The sequence below is a fragment of the Dasypus novemcinctus genome, chromosome X (assembly GCF_030445035.2).
Source record: "Dasypus novemcinctus isolate mDasNov1 chromosome X, mDasNov1.1.hap2, whole genome shotgun sequence".
Taxonomy (NCBI): domain Eukaryota; kingdom Metazoa; phylum Chordata; class Mammalia; order Cingulata; family Dasypodidae; genus Dasypus; species Dasypus novemcinctus.
Window position 1 is genome coordinate 142,487,170 of NC_080704.1, and position 15,539 is coordinate 142,502,708.

The window sequence follows — 15,539 nt, forward strand, 5'->3', positions numbered from 1 at the left end:
ATCTATACAGGGCTTCTGATTGGCCTATTTCAGTAAAGTGTAACTCAGTTTGAGTCTCCAAATCCTTGCTAGCATGATAGAAATGCAACCCTCTCAAGAAGATGCACTACGAGAAAAGAGAGCTTTGTGATTTTGATACAGCCATGGGACAGAAAGAACATGGCCCTATGACAACCTACAGCTGAAATTGTGGAGAACAAGGGCCTATGAAGCCCCAAGAGGAAGAGAAAACCAAGGGAAGAGAGACCAGCCAGATTCAGTGAAAATCTTATTTCAAAAAGTGACAATTGCCTGGGGAGAAAGAAACCATGAGATAGACTTTTCAGGGTCTTTTAACTATAAACAATTACCACAAATAAATATCTTTTATAAAAGTCAACAGAATTCTGATACTTTGCTTTGGCAACCATTTGACATACTAATACACTATCTCACACTGTACCTGAGGTCCTAACAAGTACAACAATGCAAGATAAAAAGTAATATATATCCAGACTGGAAAGCTAAATGTTATCACAGTAAATTTATAATTAGATGATATGATCATGCATGAAATACCCTAAAGAATCTTAATAATAATAATAATAAAATAGGATAAGTTAAGTGATCTCTCCCGGAGAGCAAGGGGTTGTGGCAGCTACCAAGTGCTGCCACATGGCTACTGAAGAGCAAGGTTACACCACTTGGGTTGGGGACACTTAGGAACCCTGCTGCCAAAGGGTCCTGGTGCATGCATCCACAGCCCCTAGGCAGGCCCTGGGCATGAGCTGCAGGTTGCAGTAACCCCAGCTTGGTAGAGCCAGTAGTGATTCTGTTGATGCATGCCAAATTTGTGGAGGTCCCAGCATAGGCAACTACACAACACTGAGCATGCTTAAGGAGGGTTCCTTTGGCAGAGGGCTTTTGGGCCAGCAGTAAAGCAGTAATAGGATTTTTACCATGATGGCAATAAGGATTCCCAAGCTGAAGGAAATCTGTATAATTTGACACAATATTGTGATGTAGGGGACCTAATGCAAAACATCAAACATCAAAAAGGAAAGTCATTTGCTGAAGATAAGATAACTTAATTGTTTTACACAAATGTGCCTTGGAGCAAATCACATTCACAAGAAACGTGTATTACACAGAGATATCAAGTCCAAGAATATCTTGTTTACCCAAAATGTAAAAGTAAAATTGGGAAATTTTGGATCTGTACATCTTCTCTCCAAGCCCATGGCATTTGCTTGTACATTTGTGGGAACACTTTATTACATACCTGCAGAAATTTGGGAAATGATTCCCTATGACAACAAACATGACATACAGCCATTGGTATACATTCTATATGAATTCTGTACCCTAAAAAATCCATTTCAGATAAATAATTGGAAAGTACTTCTCATCAAAAAAAATGTCAAGTTTCCATCAGTCTGTTGCCATCTCATTCTTCCTGTGAGCTTCAGTATCTAATCAAGCAGATGTTTAAACTGAATCTGTACAATTGCCCTTCAACTACAAAGTTCCTTTCTCAAGGCAGTTTGGTACTGCTTATCCAGAAGTGCTTACCCCCAGAGATCATCACAGAATATGGCATACTGGATGAAACCAGAAGATCTAAGCATAATACATCAGGAAGAAAGGATCCCATTAGAATTGGGATAGCTTTGGGAAATGAAGTAAACACAATGCAAAAGGAAGAATAATGTAGAAAGTGAATCTCCTCTGGATTTAGAAGGCATTAATAAAAGTTTGGAGGAAATGTGTTGAGGAGAATCAGCAGAGAAGAAAAAGGTAAATCATTCCATCCAAGTAACGTCAATTTATCAAGTCCTCACAGACAACAGTGAAAGAAGAACATATCTACTACATCAGTTAATGCTTTGGAATTTTGTCCATAGTTTAACCACAGAGGATAACAGAACTGATTCTGTAATAAAGTACAGTGAAAATACTGCAACAGTGGCTCAAACACACCCTTGAAACTATAATGAACATCCTTAAGAATGCTGATCTCAGCTTGGCTTTTCAGACATACATGACATGTAAACCAGGTTTGGAAGGATCAATGAGAGACACCTTGTCTGAAGAAACAGCAGCATCATACAATGTTGATGGAGGTCATGATGCTGTAAATTTGGATTCAGAGAGACTAGAACCTAGACTGGATGAGGAGGAAATGGATTTTAAAGAAGATGGCAGCTCTGATTGAATGTCAGCACTGAAGTAATGAACTGGATGGTAATGAGTGGCTGATGAATAATGCCAAAAGAAATGCTCCTTCAATATCACTGATCAGATTTTCAAATGATTCGTAAGTATTTGGTTTACAAAAAACAAATACGACAAATGAGTTTAGCGAATTTGTTAGATACAAGGACAAAATACAAAAATTTTTGTTTTCTATTTATTAGCAACAATATCAAATACATTGAATGTTTGTAACAGTGTGGTAGTTTGAGTCTTTTGCAAACCACAGAATATTATGTTCCTAAATTAATTTATTCCTGTGAAACTAGATCTATTGTAGGTGGAAGAGTTTGAATAGATACCAATAAGGACCATTTGATTAAATTACTTCCATAAAGCAAAGAAGCCCAGAATGTGTATTAATTCTCTTATTGGAATTATTTATGAGGAGGATGAAAATACAGAGTGAAACACTTTGAAGCTGAAAGAGAAGATTCTACAAGTCAGAAGCTGAAATCAACAGAACCGAGAAGAGAGAATACAGGAGCAGAGAGACCACCATGACAGTAAGAAGGTGAAAACAATGGTGCCTGGAGAAGAAGACTGAGACAAGCTGATGCATTCATTGCCCTGCCATGGGACAAGAGACCATGATCACCAGGAGCTGATATTTTGGGAGAAAATTTTGCCTGCTACCTTGATTTGGACTTTATTTTCAACCTTAGAACTATAAGCTTATTAGTTAATACATAACCACTGTAAAAATCAACCGATTTCTGGTCTAAAGCCTTGGCAGGGTTTTGCAAGCTAAAACAGGTTACTCAAAAATCATATACACTCAAATATATATATATATATATAAATTCCAGAAAGAAATAAAATAATCCCTAAATTAATTGACATATATACTACATCCATGTTTGAATATTCAATATTGTTGTATATTTATTCCCACAAAATATTTTGCAGGCTCAATACAATCCTATTCAAAATCCCAGCACCATTTTTAAAAAGTATAAATTGACAAATTGTTTTTAACATGCATCTAGAGAAGCAAGTCACCTAGAAGAGCACAATCAAATTTGAAATATAAGCTATATATTGGAGGAAAAACACTGACAACTTTTCAAGTTTCAAGGTATACTTTAAAAGTATAGTAATCAAGTCAACATGATTTTGGCATAAGTGTGGGAGGAAGGGCGCCCGGCTTGCCACAGTAGCAAACGGTGCGGCAAGAAGTGATACCGCCTCTGCCCACTGGGCCTAGATAAGGTGACCACGCCTGACTAGGCCTTTGCTGCTAACGGCTGGCCAGCGCTGCCCTCCCCCTTTTTATCTCCCACTTAGCCCAACATCCGGCCAGCTCTCATTCCCCCTTTCCCCTCCCCTATTCCAAACTTCTCAGCCAGCCCTCTGCCTAGCAACCGCTTACAATCACCTATCAGGAAGCAGTACCTGCCCGCACCTATCAAATCTCTCCACGCAGTCCCTAACCCTATAAAGCTGTGTCCCCTTCCGCAATAAACCGGACTTGCGCACAGACCTGGTCTCCGCGGCTTTCTTCCTCCCCTTGCCGTGCGTCCTCCACTCCTGAGAGCCCCTCTGATGCTGTCTGCCGTAGCATCAGACGCCACTGCGGTCTAGTCTGACCCCTCCAAACCCCCCCGTCAGCATCGGGGTGCAAGCCGCCCCAGCCGCACATAAGGACAGACAAATAGATCATTGAAGATAATTGACAGTCTAGAAATAATGTTAATATTTTAATATGCTAAAAGCTACCAAAAGCAATATACAGGAAATGGGTTGGTTTCTACAGTGATGGTTTATTGGCTTACAATCCTACATTTCTGAGGCCATGCATATGTCCAAATCAATGCATCAGTAGGTGAAACTTTCTCCCCAAAGACCAGCTGTTGGCAATCCTGGAATCTTCTGTAACATGGCAAGGCCATATGCTAGTCTCCGCTTTCTCCTTGAGCCTCTGTTGCCCTCCTCTTCCAGCTTCTGGGCTTCTTTCAGCTTTTATGAGGTTCTCTCTGTATTCATCCTGTGTATAAAAAAAAAATGAGAAAACAAACTCTACTAAGAGGAATAAGACATAATGTGCCAAACTCTCCTGAAGTAAGATAATCAAATGGTCACTATTACAATATGTTTATATCAACAGAAATGGGTTCACTCTTTAAGCACATGATTTTCTGGGATTCATCCAACATTAAACTATCACACAAACATATATTGTTCAATTGATTCTTGACAAAGATATCAAGTTAATTAAATAAAAAATGATTTTTTTCAATATATGGTGTTAGAAGGATTGTATATCCATAGAGAAAAAAAGGCAGATTATCTCCTATTGAACACTATAAAAAACACTTTAAAATTAAGGACCAAAACATAAAAATGGATTTACAAACTTACTGTAAATTAACATAGGAAATATTTGTTATGATTATTTTTCTGCAAATGAAAAAGCTGATATCATGGACTTTATCAAAATTAGGAACTTCTCTTCCAGGGAAGTGGCAATGAAGTAGGTAGGCAGTGTCTGACTATCTCACCAAAAAGTGGAAAGAAGGAAATGACCTATCTAAAGGAGCTGGTTTTCATATATAGAGAAAGGGAAAGTGCTCTGAGTCACCTAGGAGGGTTTTGGAAAGATAAAGAAGCCAAAGGAAAACTGAAACATAGAAAAAAATCAAAGAAATATAATAAGAGGTACAAAGTAGCAAACTGAAAACTTACCAAACACACAAAAACAACAAAATAATACCCTAACATAGAAAGAGGAGCTTATCAACTGAATAACCCAACAAGATAAACAGATCCCTAGAAACCAACAAAAAGTTACAAGACATACTAAAACAGGAAGACATAGCCCAGTCTAAGAAGCAAAGTAGAAAACAGAAGAACATGCAGAATATGGACAACTAATCAGAGATGTCAAAACAAATATAATGAATGTATTTAATGAAGTGAAGGAAGATATTATGGATATTAAGAAGAAACTGGAAGAACGTAAAGAAGAAATTGTAAAAATACATAAAAAGGTAATGAATATGATGATGATGATGAATGGCATCATTCAGGAAATCAAAATTACACTGGAAGAACATAACAGCAAGTTTGAACAGGCAGAGGGAAGAATCAGTAATATGGAATACAGTACACTTGAAACCATGCAGATTATAAAAAAGACAAAACATAAAAGATACATAATATAAAACATAGGCATCACAGAGGGAGAAGAGAAGTGAAAGTGGGAAGAGGAGTGCTGAAATGTTGAAGGAAATAATGGCTGAAATTTTCCAAACTCTATGGAGGACATGGACATACATGTCCATGAAGACCAGTGCACCCCAAGCTGTTTTATCAAAACAGGTCTACTCCAAGACATATAACTGTCAAATTTTCCAATGCTCAAGACAAAGTGAGAATACAGAATGCAGCAAAAAAAAGATATCCATAACGTGCAATGGAAGCTTGAAAGGATTAAGTGTTGCTTTTTTATCTGAAACCATAGTGGTATGACATAATTAATGTGCTCAAAAAATTCCAGCCAAGAATTCTCTATCCAATATGTCTGGCATTCAAATATGAGGGAGATTTCAAAATATACAAAGATAAAGAGAAATTAAGAGAATTTATCAATAAGAAACCTGCCCTTCAAAGAATACTACAGGGAGATCTGCACGTTGAAAGGAAAAAAAATCAGAAGTGAGGGAGTTGGAGGAGAATGTAAGAATAGCTAAAAAATATAAAAAGAAAAATAAAAACAATATAAAGTACACACAAACCGAAATAAAATATCAATAATATAAGCAATCCCTTGCCAGTAATAATGTTGAATATTTATAGATTAAACTCCAATCAAGAGTCACAGACTGGCAAAATGGATAATTAAATATGACCCATCTATATGCTGTCTTCAAGAAACTGACCTTATACCCAGGGAAGCAAGGAGGCTGAAAGTGAATCGTTGGAAAGCAATTTTACATGCTAAAATTAACCAAAAAAGTGCAGGAGTAGTTATATTAATTTCAAACATAATAGACTCTAAATGCAAAGCTATTGTAAGAGAAGAAGGACACTATATAGTAATAAAAAGGGGTAATCTATCAAGAAAAAAGAACAATCATAAACATTTATGCATCTAATCAGCTTTCCTAAACATACTTGAGGCAAACATTGAAAAAACTAAAGGGAAAAATAGATTTTCTACAAATTAATTGGGGTTTTAATACATCATTATCACCATTAGAGAGAACATCTCCACAGAGAATCAATTAAGAAACAAATGCCTTAAACAATATATTAGAAGATTTAGATCTAAGAGATATATACAGATATTACACCAAATACAGCAGGATGTAAATTCTTCTTGGGTGCATATAGATTGTTATCATGGGTAGACCACATGCTACACAAAGGATCAATTCTCAAATAATTCAGAAAGATTGAAGGTATACCGAGTAATTTCTCTGTCAACAAAGGAATGAAGCTGGAAATCAGTAAGTGACAGAGAATCAGATTAGGCAAAAAGATATGGAAGTTAAACAACACGCAATTAGAAAATCAATGTAAAAATGTGGAAATTGCAAAAGATATCTTAACTACCTTGAAACAAATGAAAATGCAAACAAAGTATATCAATACGTATTAGATGCAATAAAAGTAATGTCAAAATGAAAATTAATAGTCATAAATGAAAATATTAAAAAAGAAAAAGAGATAAAGTTATTACCCTAACTGCATACCTCTAAGAATTAGAAAATGAACAAAAAACTAAACCAAAGAAATGAGAAAGAAGGAAATAACAATGATTAAAGCAAACCTAAATGAACTTGAAAAAAAAGAAAACATTAGAAAAAATTAAAAATGTTAAAAGCTGGTTCTCTGAGAAGATGAATAAAATTGGCAAACCATTACATAGACTAACAAAGAAAAAAAGAGAGAAGATGCAAATACACAAAGTAAGAAATGAGAAAGGGGATATCACAACTGACCTCTCATAAATATAGTGTCATAAGATAATTATTTGACAAATTGTATGCCAACAAGATGGCTTATTTAGAGGAAATGGAAAAATTCCTATGGACACACAAATAACCTACATTGACAAAGGAAGGCATTGATGAAGTCAACACACTAAACACAAGTAATAAGATTGAATAAGCCATCAAAAACTTCCCATATCATAAGAGCTAAGGCCCAGACAGCTTCACAGTTGAATTCTAACATACATTACAGAAAGATCTAACATTATTCCTGCTAAAACTATTCCAAGAAATAGAAATAGAGGGAAACTTGCCCAATTCATTCAATGATGTCAACATCACCCTAACACCAAAGCCAAACAAAGAAGCCACAAGAAGGGAATATCATAGACCAATGCTGTGATGAAACTGGATGCTAAAATCCTTACCAAAATAATTGCTTATAGTATTCAACAAAACATCAAGTGAATTATACACCATGACCAAGTGAATTTCATCCCTGGTGTGAAAGGATGGTTCAACATAGTAAAATCAATTAATGTATTACATCATATAAACAGATCAAAAGAAAAAAAATCACAGATATTCTATAATGCATAAATAGCATTTAAAAAAAACACAGCTCTCTTTCCTGGTAAAAACACTACAAAATCTTGGAATAGAAGGAAACTTCCTCAACATGAAAAAGAGTATATATGAAAAACCCACAGCTAACATCATATCCAATGGTGAAATTCTAAAAGATTTCTAAGATCTGGAACAAGGCAATGATGACCACTGTCACCACTCTTATTTAAAATTGTGTCTGAAGTACTTGCTTGAGCACTTAGGCAATAAATATATAAAAGGCATCCAAATTGGGAAGGCAGAAGAAAAAACTTCACTATTTGCAGATGACATGTTTCTATACCTTGAGAGCCCTGAGAAATCTACAATAAAGACTCTAGAGCTTATAAATTAGTTCAGTAAAGTGGCAAGGTATGAGATTGTTGTGCAATAAGTGGTAGCATTTCTGTACACCAACAATAAACAATCTGAGGAGGAAATAAAAAAAAAACCCATTTACAAAAGCAACTAAATGAATCAAATACCTAGGGAAAAAATAATTAAGAATGTAAATAACATGTATGCTGAAAATTAAATGACATTGTCAAAAGAAATCGAAGAAGACCTAAGTGAATTGAAGACAGTTCCCTGTTAATGGATAGGAAGACTTAATATCATTGAGATGTCTGTTCTCCCCTAAGTGTTTTTCAGGTTTAACATCATGCCAACAAAAATTACCACAGCATTTTTTACTGAATTGTAAAAGCTAATTTTGAAATTTATTCAGACAGGAATGGGGCTATAAGTAGTGCAAGATATATTGAGAAAAAATAAATGAATTCATAGCAATCATACTACCTGTCTTTAAAGCATACTACAAAAGCTCAGTTTTCAAAATTGTATGGTATTGGCACAAGGATAGACATACTGGGCAAAGGAACTGAATTGGAAGTACTGAGGCTGCTCTTCACATATACAATCAATTGATATTCAAGAAGGCCAGTAATCACTCAACTATGAGAGAATGGCCTCTCCAACAAATGGTGCTTGGAGAACTGGATATCCATATCCAAAAGATTAAGAAAGGAACATCATCTCACACCTTATACAAAAATTAACTCAATATGGTTCAAAGATCTAAATGTAAAATACAAGACCATAAAGATCTTTGAAGATAATGTAGGAAAGCCTTTACAAGACTTTGTATTAGGAATTGGTTTCATTGACGTTACAACCAAAGTTCACACAATGAAATAAAAAATAGATAAAGGGAACCTCTACAAAACTAAAACCTTTTGCACCTCTAAGTAACTTGTCAAGTGAAACGGCAATATACTCAATGAGAGAACATGTTTGGTAACCACATATATTATACGGGAATAATATTCAGCATAAATGAATAATCCTACACCTTTTAAATAAAAAGACAAACAGCCAATTTAAAAATGGGCAAGTGATTGGAATAAGCACTTCTCCAAAGAAAAAATACATGTTGCTAAAAAGCACATGAATATATGCCCATCACTAGCTATTTGGGAAATGCAAGTCAAAACTGTAATGAGATTTATTACACTGGCAGCTATTAAAACAAATTGAAGGGCTACTAATGTTGGAGAAGATGTGGGGGAATGGGAAAACTTATCCACTGACTGTGGGAATGAAGAATGGTGCAGTCTTGTGGAAAACAGTATGGTGGTTCCTCAGGATGCTAAGTACAGAACTTCTGTATGATCCAGCAATACCACTACTGGGTATATCCACAGAAGAATTCAAAGAAGAAACACAAACATTTATATACACACCCATGTTCATATTTGCATTATTAACTATTTCCAAAAGTAGGAAACAAATCAAATATCCATTAGCTGATGAATGGATAAACAAATTCTGGTATATTCATGCAATGGAATATTACTCAGCTGTAAGAAGGAATAAGGATTAACAAATGGGGTAACATGGTTTAATGTTTAAGACCTTATGGTAGTAAAGCAAGCCAGGCACTGAAGGACAAATACAACATAGTCTCACTGATATGATTTAAGCAAATTGAACAGAATCACAGAGCCTGAATATGGAAGATAAGTTTACAAGAGACAGAAAGGGAATAGAGGGTTGTAAGTCAATTCCCATATGGGTAAAATCTATGATGAGATGGAAGGATGTAGTTCTTCAGTGAATGAGCATGACACAATGTAGTTGTGATGATATTAGTTTTGATGGTGCAGGCTAGTGACGGGTTAGGGTGGGGTTGGGGATCCCTGTTCATGGAACTGCAGGGAGGGTTGGGGATGGGAGCAGATGAACTCAGGATATGCAGGTATGTGGTTGAAACTACAACATTGGAAATGTTCTTTTGGCAAATACAGAAAGTGAGAGATACTGGTTTAGGGTGTTGGATTTGGGGTACATGTGAAACAAGACTCACCCGGGGCAGGATTCCAGGTAGTATGTGAGTGCTCATCCTGTAATAGTGAGTTGTACCAGTGTGTGCAGACCCACACAGTGAATGAAAAGTTGTTGGAAATTCACCCTGGCGAGTGCTGCTGTTTTCTTAAATAAAGCAGTGGGAGTCTCTTGTGAGCATAGGCAGCGCAAAAGTGGAGGACATGTCAGCCCTTAATATTGTTGCAAGTAACTATCAATCTTGCTCTTCAAGGAGTAAAGATTGGTGGTTGTCATTGATCCTGAGGGGAGGAAGAGGGGGCAATAGAATAGATGGAACATGGGGCATTTTGGGGAGTTGGAAGTGTTTCTACATGATCTTGCAATGACGGATACAGGCCATGCTAAATTTTGCCTAAAATTATAAAAGTATATGGTCCCAAAGGTAAACCACAATGTAGATTATTTACAGCAGTTAGTAGCAATGCTTCAATATTTGTACATCAATTGTAATGAATGTACCATTCATATGTAAAATGTTATTAATAGGTTAAAAGGGAAATGGAGGGGAATATTGGGTATATGAGAATTCCCTATGTTCTGTACATGACTCTTTTATAATGTAAAACTTTTCTTAAAATTAAATGGAAAAAAAGACTTTGGGGGAATAAATGGAATAAAATTTCACTGTACATACAAATAACAAATCTTAGAGTGATGAAAAACAAAATGCACATATTTTGTTTATTATTTTTATTACTTACTTTTTTTGTATTTTTTTCTAAACTATATTTTTTCATTTTCTTATTAATTTAATTGGTTACTTTGTTAGCTTCATTTTCTAAGAAATTTTGGATCACAGAATGGTTACAACTGTGGTAGGGGCACATCATTTGTGGCATGGTGTCTGTGATGGGGGATCCCTGGGAGGATGTTCACCTGGAGAATACATATAAGGCATATGAATGAGTTAAAATGTTCATGGGACATTGAAATTGTGGGTGGCGATCTACGCAATAATCAAAAGAATATCAAATTCCTAACCTGGAGAGTCTTGCCACATTCTCCAAGAATCCCCCCAAGAACAGAGGCAGTGAATAGTGAAGGAGGATGAACCATAGACAGACCCTTAGTACTGATGCCTGTACCTTTGAAACTTTTCTTTTGAAATTAATATTTTGCCTAGCATTTTAGGTTGCCTAAGTGTTTTCTTCTCAGAAGCTCCTTGTTGTTCAAATGTGACCTCTCTGTAATTCAAACTCAGCATATAAATACACTTCTTTTCTTCCAGCATGGGACATCACTCCTGGAGATGAGCCTTCCTGGAACTGAAGGATTACTACCAAGCACCCACTAACAATGCAACTGGAAAAAGATGTTGACCAAAAGGGGTAAAGGGTAAAGACAAATTAATTTATAAGACTAATGGACTTCAAAGTGATTTGGATGGTGATTTCAGAGGTTACAGTTATTCATGCCTCAACATGATCTCATTGACTGACAAAATAATCTTGCCTCAAATAATGGGGCTCCTGAGAATTCTGAAGACATCCAGCCATTATAAGCAGTGTAAACAGCTCATGAGTTCCATGCCCTGCCAGTGGGTCTTACTTTGCTGTTTATGCTTTCCAGTGTGACAGAGTTGGACTCAGTGGTGGTTTCCCTACACATAGCTCTTCTGCCCCTTCTATTTGAACCTATTGTTAGTACTAGAGCTGATAGGTGTGTGTCCAAGATACTTAAATCTTTGTGTTCTCCACTTGCCAGCTGGGCCCGGAATCTTGACAGAGTTACAACAGCGACTCTTTAGTTCATTTGGCCCATAGACAAATAGCTAGGAAATGATGACGGACAATGACCATCCCAAGAAACAGAGTCTGCAACCAACTGCAAGCAAAATAGTCCCATTTATCTGCCCCATGGGAACTAAGTTCCCTCTCAATTAAAGGAGGAGTGGGCATCACTATCCCAAAATCCTCAGGATTGTAAAAAAATTATGGACTAGAGTAGACTTACTCTTACTGTTATTCTACTATAGAGTTATTGGAAGGAATTTTATCATTGATGTGGATGCAGTGACCATCAAAAGTTCTGAAGGGAGGGAGAGGGAAAATAGGTGTAATAGGGGTGGCATTTGGGGGCATTGGAATTATCGTGAATGATGTTGCAATGACAGATACAGGCCATTATATGTCTTGTCATAACTTACAAAATTGTGCAGGAGAGACTTTAATCTATAATGTAAAATATAATCCACACTTAGTGGCAATAATGCAAAAAGTGTTCTTTAATTGTAAATATGTACCACACTACTAAATGATGTTGTTAAGGTGGGAAAGCATGAGTAAGGTAGGGAGTGGGGCAAATGAGAATGCCCTCCGTTTTTTATATAAAATTTATGTAATCTAATAATTTCTTTAAGATTTTTTACAAATTATAAACTTATGTACTTCAAAAATTACTATTTAAAAACTGAAATTTCATGCTAGTAACAATGAGAAATTATATGTATTGCATATTCCTAAAAAAGATCCTGCATGCAGAATATATAAAAGCCTCAACACAGTAATAAAACAGAAAACACAAAAGTGTGCAAGAATCTTCAACACTCTCACAGATATAACATGACAAGTAACTGCATGAAAGAATGATTAACATTTTAGTCATGAAGAAAATGCAAGTGAATACCACAATAAGATTATGAGCCTCTCTCTCTAGAACAATTAAAAGGAAAAAGCCTTAACAATAACAAATGTTGGTGTGAATGTATTGGAAATCTTATCTTTCTGGTGAAAGTGTAAAATTCTACGGCCACTTTGGTTAATAATATGACAGTTTCTTATGAAATTAACCATGCATCTAGTCCTTGGCAGAAATTTACCATTGGGGGGGGGGTCATTATTTTGCCTACTAAAAGCCAAATCCTAATCTTCCATTTTCTGAAATTAATAGATAATTCCAAAAAACGGACTAATTCTAATTACATCCAAAATTTTCTTTTGCTAAGAAACTGGAGATAAAGACATTCAGGAGCGTCTAGCAATTTCTTTCACATTTACTTGAAAACTGCCAAAAGATTAGGCTTTCCATGTAAGTTTTCAGAACTCCCACAGATTAGTCTTGTATTAAATGGAAACCCCAGTGACTATTCTTAATAGACCTCATCAATCAAACATTCCCTTCTGAGCTTTGGGAATAGATTTAGTTGTGTTGGTAGTGATTTATTTTTTTACTTATTAGTGCTTGACTTTGAATCAGATCACATCTTTCAATATGAATCAGCTCAAATTTTACATCCAAGATTCAAAATAATTCCCTTGGAATTCTAATTAAATTACTATTCAATATAGGTAGAGTGACTCAATTCATGAGGAACATCAAGCTTAAGGAAATAACATGTAACTTGATAGGAAATGGAGATCCATTCCCAGGTACCTTAGTACTGTGATTTATTGTAGCACAGGTAATTGCAATTGATAAGTGTTTGTGTCTAGGACTAAGTTGGAGATTGAGCACCAAAGGATCATCATACATTTTTAAACATCAGAATAAGTCATTTGCCAATGATGCTTGATCACCTGTATTTCCTACTTTTTATTAGGTGGCTTTGAGAGCAGTTAGATATCAGAAAAACTCTTGAGATGTAGCTCAGCAACTTGACACAGTCCTATGACTATTGAAATTACCTAATGCTTGTCTACTGTGTAGTAAGAACATCACAATTACAATATCATTAGGGTTATATGATTTTGCTCTTCAGACTGATAATACGAATTGTTATAAGACCATTATCTTACAATAATGGGACAGGGTGCATGGTCTCAATTCATTCAAGATATCACTTATTTATTTACTATAGCTGTTGCTACCCTCTTAATGCCTGAGGTTTCATATGGGCAGGGAAAGCAATATGGTAAATGTCATATACATGAGAAAGTGGCGCAGACTTTAAAAAGTTTAACTTCACTATTTTGTTCACTTTGCCGTTTTTGTTGCAGCAGCATACATTATATCCTAGCTCTCTTTTTTTTTTTTTTTACTATATGAGATGCTTCAGTATCAAATGAATTTTGGGAACACTGAGACACTTTCAAAGAATCTTTGATATGAAGGTAGATACTTTGTATTGTAAATTGATATTTTAATAAAAGAACCTTATGAGGGGAAGCAAGTAGAAAATTTCACTTTTTAAAAGACAGGAACATGTACATAGTGTAAATTGCCTGGCAAGTGATTTCTAATTTTACCTCATATGCAACGTCTATTTCATATACATAATCTGTTTCACTGAAATAGCAAGCCAGATTTAATATGAAATGAAAACATTAAGAATAATTTCTTTCTTTGCATTGTCACATGATTGGTTACATTTTTCCTTTTCAAACAATAAAAATTGTGGAGAAAAAACTTCAACTTTTTGATTGTTTTAAACCTATGACCAAGAACAGAGTTGTATGCATCAATCTCTCGTTTTAGCATAATTTAGCTTTGTAAAGTCCAAGGTGTGTTTGAATGGGAGGGGACACTTTTTAAACCCAGTAAATGTGGTACCTGTCAGCAGGGATAAACATGCTATTAGTGAGAGTGAATATTAACGTATTAAACTCATAGGTTATCAGCAGAATATTAGGTTCTTTGCCAAATGATATTTAGAGATGGCCCATGATTTGAATTACTAATAGTGATAAATTATTTCCAAGTAGTATTAATCATACTCGCAGGGAAATTAAAATGTCATAAAAAGATAAAGTGTTAAAGGAACAGTATCTCAAATCTGTATCTGAATATATAGTACATCACCAGAGCATTTTCTCAAGACTCATTCACAAGAAATTCTATTTTAAGCATGATATGCATTGATACAAGTGACTTAGAACTCTACTGACAGTTTTAGTGATGCTAAATGAAATTAAATACTATTTGTAAGTGAAATCGGAATATAATTTATGGTGATTATTTTTTAAAAAGTAACTAAAATTAATGAAGATCCTTCAAAGTTTTTCATTGATTTAGTTTGGCAGGTATTCTTTTTGTGGATATATGTTATTTAAACTTGTATAAATTGAAAAAAAAATCTGTTTGAATAACACCTAGATTTCTTTCTATAAATGAATTCATCTTTCAATACACTTTCAAGGTAATTTTGGGTTATTGTAAAATTATTAAAAAGTACAAGTAGTGTCTTCCACGAAAAAGATAAATGCTCTTTAGAATTTATTACCACAAGTCGATAAAATACAGTCCTTTAATTTCAAGAATATTATTTATTCTTTTCTTGTGTGTGTCTGTTCTTTTTCATTTTTTCAAATTTTTAAAGAAGCATTAAATTACACAAATATTACATGAAAATATAGGGGATTCCCATATGCCTCACCTCCTCCCCCTTCCACACTTCCCACATTAACATCTTTCATTAGATTGGTACTTTTGTTACAACTGATG

General features: G+C 35.1%; 1 pseudogene; it reads left to right on the forward strand.

The window, feature by feature from the left end:
- Window positions 1-852: 852 nt before the first annotated feature.
- On the forward strand, window positions 853-2,212 carry LOC101423796 (serine/threonine-protein kinase Nek3 pseudogene; annotated as a pseudogene).
- Window positions 2,213-15,539: the final 13,327 nt, after the last annotated feature.